We start from the raw sequence: 13,598 nt of genomic DNA, 5'->3' as shown, positions 1-13,598 counted from the left end.
ACATTTTATAGGTGCATTTTGCTTCTTGTGATGTGAAGCCTAATCTCCATAATGATTTCTAAATATACCCCTATCTTGTGAAAACACTGGGATTTCCCATGCTATTTATAGACACTTCACTTCCGGTGACCAGTACTGCACTGCAAGTCTGCTAACCCCACATGCCATTCTGAGGATTGTGAGCTGACATATGTAGAATCATGCTGATATATAGTCCTCTGCAAGTATAAGTTAAGGTAAAATCCAGAGAAGCCATTGAATATTGTGAAATTAGCATATAAGCCTATGGGAAGTGGAATTAGTGGTTTTTAGCCTATATACACGTCCCAGATTGCGACGACTCTATTTTACTTTTTAAACATTTCAATTGATGTTTGTTATATATAGTTAAAGGAAATATCAAGAACAAAATCTGCGTTTATTGACGAATAAATCATGGTTGTTTTTACATTTGGATAACTATGATAACTTCTGCGAAACTGTGATACTGTATCAGATGAGAAAAAAATGTTTAATTCGTTGCTGACCATAATGAAATGGAAGCAAATGCAGAAATATAATTCGTATGATCAAGAAGAATAGATTTATCTTATGTATAGTATTTGTAATTAAAATATGGATGAAAATGTGTGAGCACTTTCTATGCCTTATTTTAGTAAAAAGAAATTGTACTGATAAACATTGACTGCACTAACAAATACATGTTCTCATATGAAGACCTTTCATGTTAAAAAAATAAAAATCAACAGAAATTAGAGAGCAACTTATCAAAATGTAAATTATTTATATAAAAAAGACTATTTTTTGAAATATTACATTTATGTCACCTTGTTGACTTTTCGTGTTTCTCTTGAAGGCACAATGTACAATTTTTTGTTCCATTTACATGAGAAGTATGTTCCTATGCATTCCGTAATGTGCAGACACATTAATGCATTCTCTAACGTGAAATTTTGAATGAAGTAGAAAATAATATACTAATGGTCAATAATTCAGAATAATGAAGGGAAATAACGATAATGGTTTGATGCTGCGCATGTCAAGCGGAAATAATTAAACTATTGAAACTTATTGCCCCAATTACATTTATAGTAAATGATTTTGGATCTAGTTTTAAATAAATTTTCCGAATTTAAGTAAGAAACGTGGAGTTTTTGGTAATGTTTCGGTTAAACAAAAGAGATCAGTATCAGCTGTTCCCGGGATAGGATGTAACACATGTCGTATTTTGTATCACTTAGTTTCGTAGATATTCTGTGTCGAAACAAAAAATTAAAATATAACAAAATAGGCATTTTGTCATGCGTCAAAATATGATTGGATGCTGAATAGGGATGTTGGATCTGGCAAATGCACTCAAAATAGATCATGATATGAAAGTTTACAGAGAAGTCGTAAAAAGTTCTTAAAGACAGTCCAAGGTAGGTCAAAAGTTTCAGTATGTAATATTTTACGCCAAAGAAAAATTAATGGCATTTGAGACTTTTACTAAAAAAAAACTCTCGAAAAAATCCTTTCTAGAATGTCTGTTGAAAATACCAGTAATGCAGTAAGTCAAAGAGATCTGCACCGGTTGTGAAAAGTGGTTTAACACTTATCAGCTTAATGTGGATTTCGATTTTTCATACATAGGTATCTACAGATGTGTAATGAACCCACAATTTCATTAATGTTGGTTTTCTGGAACTAATATAGCATATTACGTAATCTCCATATAAGTAGAAAATATTGGGTTTTCATCTCTGGACGATAAGAATTTTATCAATTAAAAACAAATTATTTTTATGGATATGTTTTCAATATATTTTAACATTTTTACATTCAAATTGTATATGATTTCACGCTGTAGTTTTTTTTAAGTTGAAAAAACATTTAGGATATTTTTATAAAACAAAAGTATATTTGAAAACCATTTAAAATATGTCAATATGACTTGTAAAAAATAAATATAGAAGCAGACACTTGTGAAAAATAATAACAAACGAGTTATGGATGAGACAGAAGATAAAAACCATAAATTTAGCAAACCGTTTATTGATTATAGTATGGACTTGTTTCTGAGTCAGCATAACATGTGTTACATTCAGTATTATATATTGTACATTTATTATAATTAGTTCATATATGAAGTAAAATGTCATCCAAGCCATCAACCGTAAACTGTTTTTACTCTACACGTATCACCATATATAAAATTATTTCAGATAATTTCCTCTAAAGATAGTTACAATGATTCACAACTGAATTGTATAAAAACTGTCTGCTGTACGAACGCAGTGTAATGTAGTTTAGAAGATTAGTTTTCAATGTATTTTTTACTTCTGTTTTATATTTTTCTTTTTTTTCCAAACTCATAATAATTCATTTTTCTTAAATAAGACAAGAAATTAAGTTACAGCATACAAAACATCACTAAAGAATGGGATTTTGGTATCGAAAGTTAAATGAGTAAAAATCAGTAAATGACTAAACAAGAACTACAAGTATGTATGATGAATGAACTTTTCATGTATTATACATACTATGCATCTTATTTATTTAATCAAGAGCGACGATTATAATTAAGCATACACAATTTATTCAGAATCCCATTTTAATAATATATCTTTTATTATACTGAAGAAAAAAAACTCTAAATCAAAGATTTTTAAATGTGTTAAGGGTAAGTGTTCGTAAGAATCAGGCGAAATGGGAAAAATCAGAAACATGCATGCAAAACCCTACCGATCTGACAATGTAATATCACCCAAGGATACTTTCTCAATTTGAAAAGACCATTATTTGATCTTTGCATCACTGGCTTTGCGCATACATATTTTTTCAACAGAATCTTAGAAAAATAAGGTTTTTGACAGAGTTATCTGCCCTTGAAATGTTCATTTTAGTGCAATGGTCCAGCATTATATGGAAAATCTTGTCTGTTTTTCTTGATTCTGTTGGTGCAAATAGTCAAATTACACTATCAAAATGATGGTTTTTTTCACACCATGTTTCATCCACTGCCTAATTCTTACAGGGACTGTCACTTAAAAAGTTTTTTTTCAATTGTCTAAATGTAGAAGAATCGACAGAATAATTTGCTATTAAATATCTTACTGAAAGTCTGATACACAAAATATTGTAAATAAGTGTTTTTTTTTACTTATTATAAAATAGTCTATATAGGTCGATGAAAACCGGAACTTTACTATTTGACAGAAATAATGAAATTAAATGTATCACATATTTGGTGTGAGTCCACATTTCATTTTGCTATCAGTATTTAATACATGTATGTATATACATAATATATAGACAACCTTAGCTGATAATAAAAACTACCATGAAGATGAACAAAAAATGTCAAGTTTTTTTTTAAACATCCCCTTTTCGGTTTGAAAATAGAATATTACACTTTATATAGATTTTTTTTAACTGCGGTATCGTACGTTGAGGACATTTATGTTTCTACTTGTGGCATTGATAAGGTAAAATTTTAAAAATCATAAATTCATATCCTTCTGAATATAAATTACAATTTGGGAAAGGAAAACTCAAAGTAATTAGTATGGATATTTGTTTTTCCCTATATTGTGGTACATTTCATGCAAGAAAAACTACACAAGAATTTATTTGATTTCCTGTAAAGATAGCGATTGTATTATAGACCTAATGACAAGTCGATAAGCACCTGTTACAATGCTCATTTACATATGAATTTCGGATTCATCCTATCTAGGTATATGGTCGTTCCAAATGACCACAGCCACAGATGTCATTCCCTTTGTTAAGGCATACGCGTGACACGTGTTCTGTACACGACTGCATATCAGCCTGAAAAAGAATGAATACAGTGTTGTATTACCGTGTATGACATGCAATTTATAAATTAAAATGATGTACATCTGATATCATAACATAATACTCATGAAAAAAAGTGATCCCATTTAAAATCGGTACATTATCAATACTTTTTACCTCTATTTTAACAAAAATAGTCGAAAAACAAAGGCCTTAATATAATGATGTGACATAGATATTTTATTAAACTAACACTCTTCAATTAAACTTTGTTTATTAAGATTTAATATTTTGCACCTTTATAAATTATGAAATTTATACAATTCAATGCAGGCAACATTCCAAAAGTCTGGCGCGTAAGTAGGCGGAAGCTCAGAAGCCGGAACTTCCACATCATTGTGCTAAAAATATGATAATAAAATAGAATAAAATAAAGAGGACAGGAAAGAAAAGTAGATGAGTTGGTAATTCATAAGTGACGGGGATTTCTATGCAGTTTCTTGATTTACTATGCTCTCATTGAGTAAAGACACGGGTTCTAATAAGAAATTCTGAATCCCATATTCATGAAGGTAATATAAAGATGTCTTTTAACTGATTTGAATTTCTCAATTTCTCAAAGTTCAAGACAGATTGAGTTTGTCTGAAAAAGGCATACAATGCATACACTGTGTGGACCTGTGTCGTTTCAAAGTGTGGTTGGGGGGAGGGGGGCTTTCACAATGATAATGAATAGAGATTGTGTTTTTAACCGCAACAAGTCAAGTAATATAACGATTGGACCCCTAAGAGTTCAAATGTCAACGTTACCCGTTTGCTAGTACATGTACTTTATATCATACATAAAATACAAATTCAAGCCCATTGTAAGATCTTGAAGAAAACAGTCTGACATCCTAGAAGGAACACATATCGACTCGTGTGTACTATACAAAATGAAGATCCATGAGTTCACGATAACGACCATAAAACTACTCCAATCTTGTGGAAATAACCCTGTTCTAGAAGCCTTATTGTACAAGAATTTAGCGCGATACAAAAAGTCTGCGTAGTTACAACAAGCTCGGGCATAACGTATGAGTTGTTATATAAAAACTCCATACGCTGATGCTGAAGGGATTGGCATTTAAAAACAAATACAACATATCAAATTGGGGAGGACAATTTATTAATTTCAATTATATCTTAATCACGGTCAATGCTGGTATTATATAAAAAAAAAACCACATTTTTCACAAAATTATCTGGCAGTAAAGACGTTTTCATCATGATTTTCGACTAACTTTTATGGGTCTCAAACGCTCAATACCGGGAGCTTCCGGGGGCTTCGCTCACTGTCCCCAACTGGGGACCTTGGGCGATCCCTAGACCCCTTGCCGAATTTGGGCTTCCTCTTCAAAGGAAGTCTGGCTACGCCCCTAAAAGTTGTGAAATTCTTGTATTTGTAATCGAGATATGTTACACAGTTGTTCCCATTTAAGTGTATTTAACATAAAACGTATAACTAAATGTATATAGAGATTTATTTTCTGAACTATACGGTATTCAATATGATAAATCTATACGTGCAAGATGTCACAAGCCATTGAAGTATAACATTGTAAGAAACTTGCTTTATTTATCTAATGATGAAATATATCATATGGAATACTATTTCAAGGAAAAAGACCTTAATATAACCAATTCAATTACATAGTTTCAACAAAGCAATATTACCAATTGTTCATCAAGCACATTTTCAGGTTCCATTTCTGTAATGCCATACACAAACACAAATAGCGCAGGACTTTTTGTAGATACATTTGTATTTTCGGTGAATAATAATGTTAGAACGTCGGCGATAAATGTTACAAGTAAATATAATTTAGTAAGTATTGTGAACATAAACTAACAACGGTTATCTTATCTAATTATTGTGAACATGTTTATGTTCAATATAGGTAACAATGTATGAAATCAATTGTATAACATTTATATAATATTGAAAGAATTGCTTAAAATTATTGACACCAGGGTGAAAGGTGTGTTGCCTAGTTTTGATTTATTAATATACAGCCTATATTTCAGTAATTTTGGCCGGGTATATAGGTACTATATGCTTCATCTAGGCTTACTAGTATCTGCAGGCGCGTAGCTGAGGCCAAATTGAAGTGTAGGCAAAATTACGGCAGGGGGTCGAGGGGGGGGGGCGCTTAAGGCCCCCAGCAGGTCCAAGGGGGCGAAGCCCCCCCCCAAAGCTCCGCGGAGATAGCGTTTTAAAGCATCATTTATGCCTCTCCTGTATGTATTTTATCTAAAAAAAAAATTGGCAAAATTAAGTGCAGGCAAAAGCTTTTTTTGCCTCACGGCAGCTACGCGCCTGATCTGCTATCCTACTACTTTCTATTCAATGTCTTTCTTAACAATAGGTTTTTCTGTTTTTGTGACCGTTATAATGGGCATTTCATCACTGAATGCTCGTTATGACGTTCACGCAAATGGAGAAATCAAATCTACAATCATACGTTAACTGAATAAACAAATTCTCGGTACTAAGGGTCTATGTAGATTCTTGGTGGTACTTTGGAACTTATTTCTTGCGCTGCAGTGCTATGTAAACTTGCATACATTGCTAATTTAAAAGAAAGAAATATCCAAGGTATTCCTAATTAGATAAATTTTAACATTGGGTTAGAAATTTGAATTCTAAAAAGAAGACAAATGAAAAACTTGGGGAATTAAAAAAATGGAAAATTAACAATTAAGTTTAAAGGGTATAACTTCTGTAAAGGTAAGTTGGAACAAAATCTGCGATATCAATTTTGATAGAATTTGTTTTAAAAAAAAACATCTTTCATTTATTCTTAATCCAAGCAAAATTAAACATAGTAATCGATTGTTTACCATGTCATCTACAGTTTTTTTTTGCATATCAATGAGAATATGTTGCATTCTTTCCGAATCGATGATGGAACAAGACGAAAATTTCAACAAAAACAAAAAAAAATTTACGTAATTATTGATAATAATTTGATAATAAATAATGAATAGAATTATAATCCTGCTGTAAATTTGTGTGTTTTAACAATAATCTGTATTGTAACCACCCTCTGGTACAAGTTTACAAAGAGAGGATGAAACAACGTACTGGTCACAGATGGTCAGGATAAGAGCTATAAATAAGGAATTTCCCTCTATTATGATTTCATTAGGCTTTACAGCATATCTGTTAACGTTAACCTGTACATTTATCAGCATGTGGATTTCTTTGTTGTTGTATATGCATGAAACACTTAAATGTGGTGATGGTATTACTTGATATATACTACAGCAATATAAAAGGAAAAGACTGGAAAACAGAGAGACACATATTCCAAGGATATTTACACGCTATTAAGTAGTGGTGCCGCGGGTATCGTTCATTATCTATCTACCGGCGTATCACTACTTGGTACTGTGTTGATAGTCTCGCAACAAGACAATCTACAGTTTGACAGACCAGTGGAATTTGTAACTTGATTGATTGAACTTTTTTTGATAGTTTTCTTATTTTGTAACTTTTCAATATCAGTTTGTCAGGAAAGTTTGATTCAAAATGGTAAGCATAATCGAAGCTTAACACTGTGCAGTTCTATCAAGATTGTTTAAATGAAGTCAGTCTAAATACATTTTATCAATGGTCCATTTGGTATTCAAGTTATTTATAAACCTAATTCAATTATACGGTAACTTACGTGAACTCCAATTAACTAGCGAAACTGTTACCTGACAGAAATCACTAATCGTTTAAACACTGAAACCTATAGTTTATTATAGCTTACCAATAGGTTTCACATAGCAAGGACACATGGAAGAGCGGACAATGAATTGTCATGAAGTTCAAGGTATAATAAATTATTTTCTTTTTTTTTTGAATTAACAACGAAATTTTAATGTCTTTGTCAGAAGTTGCATGATGACAGAATAATAAGCAAATTCCTTTACATTACAAATTAAAAATTAATTTCTATCAATATCAGGAGTATTTCATAATGGAAACTTTTCGGAATTATGGTCGTTCCTCTTAGATGAATCTTAAATTAAAGTTTCTCGCTGGTGATACGAGTATTTATTCTAGAAGTACAATTGTATGTATATTTGGTTTATTTTGCATAGTTATTTAAAAAAAATAAGTTGGGCTAAACTTTGACTTCTTTCAATTTATTGAATAGAATCTCCAAAATCAATATTACGATTATTTTGTTATGTAGTTTTAAAACAAGTTACAAAATAAAGTGATGAGTCTGTTTAAATACTAACATTGTATATCCTTTCAAAATACTACGTATGTACGAATATTTGAGCATTCTGTGTTGAAACTGCAGCATTATTGCAAGCTTTTCTTACCGACCATATTGAGCTTTAAGGGTCTTTATTAAGCTCACATAATTAAATAAAATCGTCATAAATGAATAATAGACGGAAACCTTCCGAAACGCTCGTATACAGTACATACATCACAAAATACACCTTCTTTTCTTCCGAAGTACATGGATTAGACGTTTGATAATTCCTTTCAATAACCAGCTTATTAGATATTGAATACTCCTTCCAGTTTAATATTTAACAACATAATACTGAACAAACTAATATAGGATTTACCGGGTTCTTATGGCCCATGATAACAATCGGACCTGTCTTTTGTGACATTCTAAATAAAATAAAATTAGTATGTGCTTTCAACACACAATTTTCAGATTTTTTCTTAATTGGTCAATTATAAAAGGGGTCTATAAGTTCATGTACAGTTTTAGTAGTCAAAGGATAATTTTTGTCACTGCAAGGGGTACATAAGATGCATGATACTTTGAATTAACGCAATTTCATGAAGGAAACTGTAAATAACTTCAACTCTCCAGTTTTGGTTTGAATTGTTTATTTCATGATGGCTCTGGCTGCTAGTTACGACATATCTGTTTGAAGTAGATTTTCGTCCTCAGTACCAGATATTACGGCGAGTGCCTTTCCTTCTTACTGTGACAGTTTGTTTTGTTTTTGTTTGTTTTTGTTTTTTTTTTTTTACATTTGTGACAATTCTGTGACGAAATAACGTCAGTTGGTAAGGGGATTTATGCAATTTAACGTATGTTAACGTATTTTTTTTCACATTTTAAGGATACGTATATCAATGTCCTAAACCACTATAAGTATCGAGAAAAGGAGCAATACATTTCGCTAGTTTTCCAGGCCAGAAGTTTAGAAAATAACAACAAAAAAAAATAAATAAAATAAATAAATTTCATTTTTAATAAATAATTATATTATGAAGATAGAAACATAAAGTGGCATAGCTGATAACGTTACAACAATTCTAAAAACAAGTTTTTTGTTTGTTATACACGTAAGAGTGTAATTGTAAGAAATCGGTGTTTAAATCTAAATGACGTGACATAAATACCAACGTCCTGGAATTTGACTCCTTCCTCGAAACGTATTCTCTTTCTCACCAAAACCTGTGATATGAAAGTGTTAATAATTATCATATGCAACTACCATCAGTGGCTCTTTGGTCAAATGTTATAAATTTGCTACAATCCATTAAAAATCAGACACAGCTAATGGTAGAGGTGATTCATGGCGTATAATAACCCATTGAACTTTACGTAACTATAGCGCTTTCCGTGCACAGATCTGTATTTTGGAAAATACCATACATTCATCAACCAAATCAAGAATAATAACTCTTGTAAAGAGCCAATGCATGAATCAACCCCAGTCTGATTTGTTTTTTTTTTAAATGACTGCTACTTAGCAATCCCGAAATCGTCAAAAAGGTGATAATCTCGATAACAATTTGTCAGTTTAATTCGAGATAGACAAGGGCATGAAAAAGAAATTATTTTCGTGGATCGCTAATTTTATGTCTGAAATTGGAGATAAACAAGGGCATGAAAAAGAAATATTTTTTTCGTGGATCGCTAATTTTATGTCTGAAATTAATTCAAAGATCAGCGTATGCACAAATTAAATGCCAATGTTTAGATATAGCATGGTAGTTTTTAATAGCATTGCCTGAGTAGAAACTCGAGTTTTGGAAATATGGTATGGATATCATAGTGTTTGATTGTTTTTTTTCAAGTTGAATTAGAAATATCAGAGTTCAATTGTTAGCATGATATCAATAAAATGATAAGAAAAAACTTTAATACACAGCAGTAAGATTTAATTCATAATATTTAAAATAAGACCTTTAAAACCTCATCATGAATTAAGCTCGAACATAACGATTGCACTAATCTTATCAGGATAGCAAAAAAAAAAGATTAACCACTTGTCAGGTCATATTGACATTCTCATTTTAGAGTTTTTTAATTTGAAAATGAGAAAATTAGCCGACAAATGTCATGGCTGTTCTATTTGTATGAAGAAAACACACTCTGCACGTGTATAACCTTCACCGCATTTTTACTCATGATCAAGATCACATTATCTGCTGAAATATTAGCTTTAAAGCATTGAATAAATACATGTAGTTGTTACTTTAATTTGGTTAAATATAACATTTTTTTTTATAATAAAAAAACTTTTCGCCAATCAATCATCATAACGGATGACGAAAAATTCAATTATTGGACAGCAATAAATGATAAAGCATTCATTTACACAACAACAATCTAGGAAAACAACTAAAACCAGCGGGAGAAAGAACATTTTCTTATCTGTAGTAAAACTTACAGTATTTCAGTAAAGTAGCACCCTCTTTTAGGTTACAGACCACCAATTCAACCAATGAGCATTTGGAACGTACGCAAAAATAGTCCTACGCAGAAATTACCCCTGTTCCTCATAGTGCTGTGAAAAAAGTTCTCATCTCATTTAAAAAATTTAAACAGTTTCTGAAAGGAAAAACATTTCTGTACATTTTATAGGTGCATTTTGCTTCTTGTGATGTGAAGCCTAATCTCCATAATGATTTCTAAATATACCCCTATTTTGTGAAAACACTGGGATTTCCCATGCTATTTATAGATACTTCACTTCCGGTGACCAGTACTGCACTGCAAGTCTGCTAACCCCACATGCCATTCTAAGGATTGTGAGCTGACATATGTAGAATCATGCTGATATATAGTCCTCTGCAGGTTAAAGTTAAGGTAAAGTCCAGAGAAGCCATTGAATATTGTGAAATTAGCATAGAAGCCTATGGGAAGTGGAATTAGTGGTTTTTAGCCTTTTAACTGATATGTTCTGTCTGGCGGTATTAAAATTTAAAATTATACTTCGACAAGACGGACAGTTAACAACAATTATGAATACATGTGTATAATTAAGAGTGATATTTTAGCCGCGTCGAATAATCAGTTTATTTCTATTTCGTCGATACTTTATTGTGGCCAAACGAAATTTAGATTCGCACTAAACGTGTTGTTCTTAATCGTTCTATTTTAATCCGGGTTCGATCCGCATTGAAAAGATTCAACTGAAAAATGCTGCTTTTTAATCATAAGTTCACTAAAAGATAGAATTCCGCTATCAATTTACACTTTTCATCACGTACACAATATGTAGATCTATGACTGATATATGCATATAATATGCATTACTAGCTTGAACCGTTTTGTGTATTTATGTAGTCATCAGTAAAATTTATAAAAGTTTTTTGACTAAGGGAAAATTCTAATAGGGATGAAACAAGTGCAAGGATGGATTACTCTAGATTAACTAAGCCGGGTTCGGTCGAGGCAAATTTTAAAATGTTAACGAGGAAATGGGGGCCGAAGTGATTCATTGACTACATATGCAAAAATAGTTTCTTGCTTTGTTTCATTTGATAAAGTTCTACAGTAAAGTCAGTCAATAAAGTCTCAAAAGAATGAAGATATAGGTCGATGAACGATTTAAATCTTTGTAAACATAACAAATAATGTTTTATGCTTTATACAGATATGTTTCTTTAACATCGTGTTTTTAAAGTTCAAAGCAATTGCAGAATATTTTGTGCTATGAATATTAAACTTTAGAAATAAACCCAATAGGAAGTGCTTCATAGAAATTGCTGAATTTATGTTAATTTTTCGCGGAAGAAGCGTTGTTTTAATTAAACTCGCATGAGAATCTCATTTGCGTTAGAAACAGTTTATAGTAATTTGGAAATCAAAAGGGTATATTCAAAAGATGAAGACTAGAAAGGAAAAACAGACATACACAACAAAGAATATGAAATAACCAAAATAACAGGAATGCCTGTCTTGAATTGCATCTTGATATAGACAGTAATGGAAAACTAGAAAAAAAAACTCACTAAATAATATCCCCCGATCTCCACCTAGATACCATATGGTCAGACACCAAACAAAGTGTTAGAAACGGAAGTTGAGCCCTACTATATTACATACTTATAAAAAGACTCTCAAAATACTTAGTGGCTGCCATAAGAATTTGCAGAGAAAATGCTTAAAATGTATTGTAGTGATAATTTATGGTCCCAATATGAACATGAAAACTGAGAGCAAAGCTAACGAAAATATACCTCACGTCTCTCCCAAGTAATTACATCGTCAAATATTAAATAGTCGACCAGGATGTTGTGTGAACCCTTTTGTGTAAAATAATAAATTGAGAGAAATAACAATCACGTTTTGCAACAGTACCTAAACGTATATAGTAATTAGTTTCGGTGATATTAAGTGTTTTAAGGACATCTGTTAACTTTGTTTGTGTTTTAATAGCCTTTTATCAATACAAACGGTTTATTTTTTTTTCTTTTAGTGCAGTAGTACAATCATCAACATGATTCTCTGGGAAAGTCTGTGTCTCCTTAGGAAGATATATGATTTGTTTTCTTTATGTTTCATGGAGTCAAGTCATAAAGGGTTTTGCCTTTCGTATGACGGATGACCTACCGGTATACTAGGTCTGAACCTCAACTTTTTCAGTGTATTAATTGGGTTTTTGTTATATAGTTCATGTTTACATGTATTTCCCTTCGAATATTGGCTGCTGAATAATGATTTCTGAATTTATTTTGACTTTGTCATGTGTACAAATAATGATGGTTTTGTTATTGGAAAGGGGATAAAACTGATAATTGCATTTTTATTAACTTAACAGTATAATCGATAGACTGTGTATGACTGCATTTGATTCAGGAAGTTTCGTATAGTTTAAATGTGTGAATTACAGCTTGGAATGTTGATTAATGTATTGCTGGCTATCTATCATTCATTTGAATTACAATTGTACGAGCTATTCCCTGCTTTTCATACATAATAGAGGCAACAATAAATGTTAAAAGAAGTCAAAGTTGTAGTAAATGATGTGAATGTGAATTACTAGACCTCTTTAAATTGAAAAAAAAAGTATATGACAGGAAGAGATTCTTTTTATATATTGGCGTGATGTAGAAAAGACAAATTCAAATATATATTATTGGACTCTCATGAAGAGCACTGTAAACGTATCAATTTTCGCGGATTCTTTTTAATTGAACATATTCGCGGTTATCAATTTTCGCGCATTCAAAAAATAATAAGCCTTATCAAGAAGTTAAATATAGAAGGAATCACATCTCCTAATTTATCGCAATATCTCGCGTGGTGAGATTTCTGTATACTTGCCGCCTATACTGCTATTGTAGTCAAAATTAGGTCATAAAAACATTGATATAAAAAAAGTAGGAGAAGCTACAGCTGTAAACATCCTTATATACACCCTCACACCATTTTTTTTTTCAATTTAAAACAAATTTGATGACGATCGGTTGAGTTTTGAAGAAGGAGTTAGAATTTTAATTTAGGAAGGAATGTCTTTCTCGAGGGCGTGATTTCGACCGCCATTTTTATTGTGTCAAAAGTTGGTCA

The 13,598-nt window shown here is 31.4% G+C and overlaps 1 protein-coding gene across 1 annotated transcript in view; it reads left to right on the top strand.

Moving 5' to 3' along the window:
- Positions 1-1,360: 1,360 nt before the first annotated feature.
- LOC148620966 (uncharacterized) overlaps positions 1,361-13,598 on the top strand; it is a 29,963-nt gene continuing 17,725 nt past the window's right edge. The window contains exon 1 of the mRNA XM_088574897.1: positions 1,361-1,421. The gene's annotated coding sequence lies outside the window, so the exon portion shown is untranslated. The remainder of the gene's footprint in view (positions 1,422-13,598) is intronic.

This window comes from Perna viridis, chromosome 3, assembly GCF_037379345.1.
Source record: "Perna viridis isolate PV_CMFRI_1.1 ecotype Kerala chromosome 3, ASM3737934v1, whole genome shotgun sequence".
NCBI lineage: Eukaryota > Metazoa > Mollusca > Bivalvia > Mytilida > Mytilidae > Perna > Perna viridis.
This window is presented reverse-complemented; position numbering and strand designations above follow the sequence as displayed.